Consider the following 8,564-nt stretch of genomic DNA (forward strand, 5'->3'; position numbering starts at 1 on the left):
AAGTAGAAGAGTGTCAACATGATGAAGGTTGTGTTGATCTCACTCTCATTGGTATAGTGATAACTCTTCTCCTTTATGTTGATGATATTGTTCTTTCGCTGAGGACTATTTATGACCTTGGTAAGAAACTAAAATTCCTCCTAGATGTGTGTTCTAAGATGGATATCACTATTAGTATCAAGTAAACAAAATCATGATAATCAAATCCAAAAAGACCATATATGATATTTTCAATATGATAAAAACAACATGGAGGATGTTCCTTCATGCAAATATTTTATAATTATAATAAATGAGAAGCTCCAGTGGAATTATAGTATTGGAAAAAAGATAAATGGAAGATGGAAAGCTCATTATGGGCTTGAAAAAATTGTAGGTCAACAGAAATTTCCATATAAGATATATATAAACTCTTGTTATTTTATATGGATGTGAGGTTTGGAGTTGTACTATCTCCAAAGATTCATGGAGAAAAATAGAACATATCTACAAGTATTTTATAACATACAATGTCAAGATTAAAGGAATTACACCCTATCTTGTCCTCATCACTAAAGCAAGTCTTTCCCCCTTGAAAACATAGGTATGATTAGGTATTTTTATGTGTAAGAAGAAGGTAAATTACATTGAAGACAAGAGATTTCCTAAAATTACTTCTATCTCTAGTTGAAACCACCACAACCTTTAGGGCAAATAGACATCACATAAGGATGCTTAGTCTTGGCTAGATCATTGGGGAATAAAGGATGAGCTAATTTTACATCATAAGATAATATTAAAAATATTTAATGTAAAAATTTAAGGAGAATTGTGGGGTGATAAAAGTTGGGAAGGAAAAGAGCTAACTAACTTAAATCTCAAAAATAAAAAATAAGAAGAAAATAAACATTGCTAAAATAACAACAAATATTCATGGGCTTCATGGCCAATTCCAAATACACTATACAATGAATGGAGTGTGTCCCCATTGTGACAATAAGACGGTTAAAGATGAAAATCTCTTTCTCATAAATTGTCGAACTTTTATACTCACATTAAATCTAAATTTTAAAATATATTTCCCACCACTAATCTTCTTAACATTTTAACACGCTAAAATTATGGTGATCATGAAAGACTTCTCTCATAACATAAAAGCAAAATGTAAAAAAATCCTCAACAATTTCATACGTTTTGAAAATCAAATTTAATCTTAATAAAACTTAATCATTATCATAAAACAACTATTAATAAATAAATAAATTTTAATATTTAATTAATCTCTATATAATTTAAAAAAAAAAATTATTTAATTAACATTTTATTCATATTTCTTTCAATAACATATACCTATCTCCGTGGTTAAAAAACAAATCTGAGTACAATCGTACTTTTTATTTTCTAAATTACGATAAACAACATTAAACATTTGGATTCAACTGAATAATTTATTTGGCTTATTTGTAATTTACAAAAACAAATCTGAGCACAATAATACTTTTTATTTTCTAAATTATGATAAACGGCTTTAAACATTTGGATTCGACTGTATAATTTAATTCGTCGAATATAATACAGTATTTTCATTCATTAAATTATCTTTCCTTTCACGAAATGGTTTGCTTGCTATTACGTTTTCTTTATTAGGGCCCCCCTATGTTTGACTTTGAACCGCATTTTTCATGAAATTAAATTAAGTCCACTTTTGAACTCTTTTTTTAACGAAATTATCATATTATATCCGTCATTGAAAGATCCAGTCTATTTCAGATTCGGACAGATAAATTTGAATTATTTTGTTAACTTTGAACTTACGTTATTAATTTTGTTTAATAAGGCGTTCGTTAAAGGGAGCGAATGCACCTAGAATATTCGAGTATAATATCACGTGAGATGTATTCCAATATAAAACTTCGCGAATTATTCGGAATATTCGAGGATAATCATGATGTAAGCATTTCCTCTTCGATGACGGCCTGCATATAATATAGAGCTTTCAGAACCATACGCCACATATAAGGGGCATATTCCAGGATAACCGAACACCCAAGCAATTCTTTGCTGATGGCCTGCATATAATATAGAGCTTTCAGAACCATACGCCACATATAGCTGGGCATATTCCAGGATAACCAAACACCTATGCAATTCTTTACTGAGGAATATGATGATTGCCTGCATATAATTTATGATGATAAGGATATATGATATATGATGGTTTACATATAATTTTATATTACAGTTTTATAATGTAAGGATATATTAGGATGGTGGTGTATATATAAATTTTATAATAAAATATTACATTTATTTATGTAAAATTATTAATGCATTTTTAATTATTATTAATTATTATTAAATATTAGATTTAATATTTTATTAAAAAATAAAAAAATTTGAAAGGTTTAAAAAATATGAAAATTTATTATCAATTTATTATTAGTTTTTTTTTGGCTTATTTTTAATATATAATTGAATAAATTTATAATGAAAATTTAAGTTAATTAAAATAATTGACTATTTAATCTAATCTAAATTTTGATTTTAATTTACTTTCAAAACACAAAAAAATAAAATAAAATAAAGTAAATAAATAAATAAATTACTAACTTATTAACTTATTTCTTCATCTATATCAGCTTTCCTTTTTTTGCTACTATACACCATTTTCTCTAAATCATCCAAGCAATTAAAATCTCACCTTCACCTTTATATCTTTCAAATCTCACCCTCACCTTTATATCTTTCAACATTTTATTTTACCAAAACTTCTTCTATTTTTGCTACTATACATAATCTTGGCTAAATCATAAGAGATTAGAATCCCACCCTCACCTTTATACCTTTCAATTTTTTTTTTTTGCTACTATACATCATCTTCTCTAAATCATAAGAGATTAGAATCTCACCTTCACCTTCACCTTCACCTTTATATCTTTGAACGTTTTATTTTACCAAAACTTTCTTGTTTTGCTCAACAATCCATCAAACCTATTAAGATTTTCATAGATGCTCTTTATTTTTTTTTTAAATTCATATAATATTTTGGTTTCATTTGCCCTTTGCTATTCTTCCCTCATAGAGCATGAAAGGAAGATTAATAATCCCATCACTAATTGTTTATATTTAACTAAGCTTTCCTACATATTATTTAAAAAGGTAAAACTGAAAGTAATATTTTATTTATAAGATTGATAAAAGATGAAATAATGTTATAATTTATATTAATTAAAAATATATTGGATGATAGATCAATTGGTGATTGAAGTGTGAAATCTATGAAAACTAAAAGATCCAAGGTTTAAATCCCCTCTGTTACTGATCTAAAATGAATTTTGGATAGACTTCTAAGTCTAAGTGGTCCTCATAGAGAAAAAATGAAAGTCCAAGGAAGTTCTTGGAAATAGCCCCATTGCAGAGATCGTCTCGTTTTGAATCTACTCCAACTTGAATGGGCAAAAATGGACTTAGGATGCAGAAGTTATCACCAAAAGAAGATGCCATATGTTCTTTAGAAAAAGAGGAAAAATCCTCTAAAATGGGCAAAAACCCTTATAAAGGGAAATTGCATCGGACCAGGGAAAAAGAGCGGACATAAGCGGAAAGGGGAGAAACCCCCGATCACCGATTCCCGACATATTGGGCTAGAGGCAGACACATATGTGATATCGGGACCCTAGATCCAGCAATTACGATCATGCGATACAACGATCGTTGATGATCGGATTGGTGAATCGGCATCGGCAATGTACAGAACCCCTAGGATGTATGCAACGTGATATGCGATAGTGATCACGATGGCAATCTCAGCCATCGGATAGCGAGAGGGATGGGTGGCCAAGATTAAATCGGATCGATGATTGCTGGACCCAATGGATTTCATAAGTGTAGTTTATAAAATTTGAAATCTGGAAAAAGGGATTTTCCTGTGTATTTACGCATTTCTGCTATATAACCAAAATACAAAGGAAAATGCTTGAAAGCGATAAAAATGGACCCGAAGGGGAAATAAAGGCGTGATCCATACAATTTGAGTTCCGTAAAGGTGGATTTCGGGCAGGCCTCAAGCGGAAAATGGTTTTGGGCTTGCTCCGCCCGATCCCATACAATTAATGACACATGTCTGGCGGAGCAGAGAGGAAAACCACCTTTTTCGGCGAGTAACCTTCGTACTCCTAAGCCGCCCGAAATTGCTGATGATCGTTGGATCGGAAAACACCCAGACCGATAGTGGAGATTGCGACAGTAGTCAAAGGCAGACCTGAGGTGATTTTAGGGCAATTGCGATAACATTTATAAGTCTGATAAAGTGGATATTGTTGGGTTTTTGAAGGTTTTCTCGTGTATTTGGAATTTAGCCCATATGCTTAAGCAATGCAATATTACGCCTAATGGTAGACCCGATAGGGTTATAGGGGCAATTTAATGGATTTTCAGGTCGAGAAATACACGTCCGATAGTGTATTTTCTAGAAATCTCTGTGTAAGGCAATTTTTTCAGTTTTCGGGTTTTTGCCTATGAAATGGTCCTGATTCCTCCTGTAGCGGCTCCTAATCATCATTTCAAGCTACAAGGAGGCATTTTGGCAGACGATGAGGCATTTTAAAGCCACAGAGCCGCAGAGCTAGATGGCAGTCAAACAGATAGCACAGAGAAGCCATAGAGCCGCAAGGAAACAACTGGGGAAGCCGAAAAGCCGGGAAAATGCCTCAAAGGAGCCTAGAGAGCTCAATTGAGGGGGAGCTGAATGCTGAAAGCAGTTGCAGAGCCGAGAGAGCAGTCGAGGGAGTCACTTGGAGGTCAAGTGAAAAGCCAGAGAGCTGCAGAGAACCAAAGAAGCCAAAGCCAAGAGCAAGAGCCAAGAGCTAGAGCTAGAGCTAAGAGCTGAGAGCAAGAAATCGAGAGCTTCAAGATCCAGGGACAAAATGGTGTCTAAACCCATTGTTTCTATGTAAAATAGTGGAGTTGAGCCAAGAGCTTGTAAAAGGACTTTTCCATAATCCCAGAGAGCCTAGTTGAGTTGACTAGAGCTCACGGAGACATAGCGCAAGAGTTTTGGGTGAACTCCTAATGAAATAGTTGTCTTATGTGTTGTTCTGTTGCTGCATTGTTTTCTGTTATATATATATATATATATATATATATATATATATATATATATATCTATATATATATGTTGTATCAACATAAATAACATAATTTTAAAGCACATAAATAGTTGAAATAAACATAAGCATACACCTTGTTTTCAGGCACATATTTAATTTTGCATTGGTTAATCAAAAGCACTTGGGAATAAATAAGCTTTGGAAGTGGGAGAGGTTCTTGTAAGTTATACAAGAAGCCTAAGTGCCCCATTTACAGATCAGGTGGTATCGGAGCTTGAGATTGATTGACCTCACCTTCAAAAGAAGGTTATATCAGGATGCTTGATTGATAGGGCAAATATTGCTTGTCTGAAAGGTGTTTGGGTAGTCAAGTATTGATTGTCTGATTGATTGTATGCTTGTTGCAGACTGACTATTTTCTGAGTTTGTAGAGGTGAAGGGAAACTATTGATAGCTCAATCCAAGAAGGATAAGAATGAAGAAGGGCTGAAGGCATTCTTCTATTCCAAAGGACCTCAAAGCAATCCTTGAAGCACAAGAGGTTTGTTGCAAAAGGTTGCTTAATGAAGCACTTTATTAATCTTGTTTGAATTTCTTTTGTTCATTGGTATAATGACAACTTCTACAAATGAATCCTCAAATTCCTCCTTCATCACAAGACTCTATGATGGAGACTTGAAGCAAGACTTGTTCATCATGATGGACAAGGTGAGAGAAATGTATGAGGATGGAAGGAAGAGCATCATACTTAGAGAGCAGTTGAATTCCCTGAAGGAAGAGAAGCAGTTGCTTTTTGACAGACTGCAGGAAATGGAGAGGCAACTTCATATTGCAAATATGAACCTAAAAAGGATGCATGAGTTGGAGTCACAGCTCTTTGTTGCCAAAGTAGCCTTGGTCAAGTATCAGCTTGAAGAAGAGGTAAACCATTCTAGTTTGTCTTCAAATTCCTCTAAGAATGCTTATATTGGTTCTTTTAAAAAACATACCAAAGGCATAGGTTCCAAACTAATGTCCAACATGGGCTATGAAGGAAAAGACTTGGGTAGACATGCACAAGGTATTGTTGAGCCAATAATAATTGAGGAAAGGCCTAAGTATTTGGGTCTTGGCTATGGACAAGCTTATGGAGAAAGTTCCAAAGTTTCCATGAAGTCCGTTGAAACAGTCCCAAGAAGGGGTTTCATTTCATGTCCTCCACCTCAAGAGCGTGAAGATTGTATTCAGGAGGAATGCAATAGCTTGAAACATCACTTGCAGGATGCAGGTGTTCAGAAGCACACACTTGAACCAGAGAGTTGTGGAAACCCTAACTGCCTTGAAGAGATTGATGGTGTTCCAAAGGGAGCCACTTCTTCATTTGCTTCACCTCCTCATGAAAGCATTAAAGGTGAAAGAGGTAGGTATAAATCTGGTTCTAATCACATCCCTTTTAATTTTGCAAAGCATGGTAAATTTCCACATAAGCATGGGAAAAGAATTGCATGTTCCTTTTGTGGTTTGAATAACCATCATGTTTCTAGATGTTGGAAGAGAATGGCCACATACAGGAAACTTTTGAAGGAGAAGAAGCAGAAAGCCAAAGGTCCATTGGACAAGGCAAATCATGCTGTCAAGAGGATGCACATGTGTTGCAATTACTGCCATAAGCAAGGGCATCTTGCTGAAAGGTGTTGGAATCTGAATCCAATAATGCTTCCACAAAAGCTGAAGAAATTGGAAAGAGAAGATGGCAGAAATGGAAAGGAAGATTCCATGAATGATGTGTCTCAGGATCACTCACATGTTGATGCTGATGTGCAGACAAAGGAAAGAACTTTGAACTGGATTGGTAAGAAATGGTTAGAGCTCTTTTCCAATTAAGGATTGCATGTCTATTGATGCATCTATTTTGATTTCTTTGTTGATGAGATGCAAGTTGCAGGTTTCTACCAAGATGGTTAATGGAAAAAGGTTGAGTAGGAGACTCACTTTTTTGCTGCAACATTATATGTCATTTCAGCTTCGAAAGTACATTGTGCTTAAGCAAAAGTTGAAGGATGAAATGCATGCATAAGCATGATTTTCATCAACACGGGGATGTTGATGTTTTCCTTGTATTTGAACATGTATGTGTAATTAACTTGAAGGGTTGATTTCTTTGATGTAAACATGCATGTAATGTTGACTTGGGGAGAAGTTGACTTGGTCTCCAAGATGGACATAACGATGAAGTGTTTCATCTTTTGAAAAGAGTCCTAATGGTATTTTTCTACATGCTTGACTTGAAGGGTCATTTGTTTTGAAGGCATGTTTTGTGGGTTTTTTGTCTAGTCCATCATTTGTATACAGATGTAAGACATGGAGGTGTTCACAAGATGTGAAATCTATTTCTTTTGTTGAAGTAGGAGTTTAGTCCGTCTAGTTATTGTCTGTATTCCTATTGTTGTTAACAGTTGTTGTTGACAGCTTGCCAAACAAGTACAAATGAAAGTTTTGTGGAGCAGGTGTACTTCACATTTGTTTGAACCACCTTGGATCATTGATCAAGGCAAAGAAGTTCAAACCACCTTCTATGACCAGTTCAACAGAAGTTCTGTAGGAAGGCAAGGAGGAAGACTATTCTTCCCAGGAAGACCAACCCATCCAAGAAGGGAAGTGGTCAGAAAACTTTGGTTCAGAGGCACTATGCAAGGCAAGTGTAGCGAGTCTAAAAGAAGAGGGTGAGTCACTCTCATTTACTGTTGAGACCAGTATATCAGTCTTTTGGAGAACAAAAGTTATTTTAGTGGGAAGATGTGATCCAAAATGGATTTTGGATAGACTCCTAAGTCTAAGTGTTCCTCATAGAGGAAAAATGAAAGTCCAAGGAAGTTCCTAGAAATAGCCCCATTGCAGAGATCATCTCATTCTGAATCTAATGCAAGTTGAATGGGCAAAAATGAACTTAGGATGCAGAAGTTATCACTAAAAGAAGATGCCTTATGTTCTTTAGAAAAAGAGGAAAAATCCTCTAAAATGGGAAAAAACCCTTATAAAGGGAAATTGCAGCGGGCCAGGGAAAAAGAGCGGACATAAGTGGAAAGGGGAGAAACCCCCGATCGCCGATCCCTGACATATCGGGCCAGAGGCAGACACATATGCAATATCGGGTCCCTGGATCTGGGTATTACGATCATGCGATGCGTCGATCGCCAATGATCGGATCGGCGAATCGACATCAGCAATGTACATAACCCCTAGGCTGTATGTGGCGTGATATGTGATAGCGATCGTGACGGGCAATCTCAGCTATCGAATCATGAGAGGGATGGATGGCCAGGATTAAATCGGATCGGTGATTGCCGGACCTGATGGATTTCATAACCATAGTTTATAAAATTTGAAATCCGAAAAAAAATGATTTTCTTGTGAATTTACGCATTTCCACTATATAGCCAGAATACAAAGGAAAATGCCCGAAAACGATAAAAATGGACTCAAAGGGGAAATAAAGGT

This window comes from Pinus tabuliformis, chromosome J (genome assembly GCF_031772625.1).
Source record: "Pinus tabuliformis cultivar Carrire ecotype Pingquan chromosome J, CPIR1, whole genome shotgun sequence".
Classification (NCBI taxonomy): Eukaryota; Viridiplantae; Streptophyta; class Pinopsida; order Pinales; family Pinaceae; genus Pinus; species Pinus tabuliformis.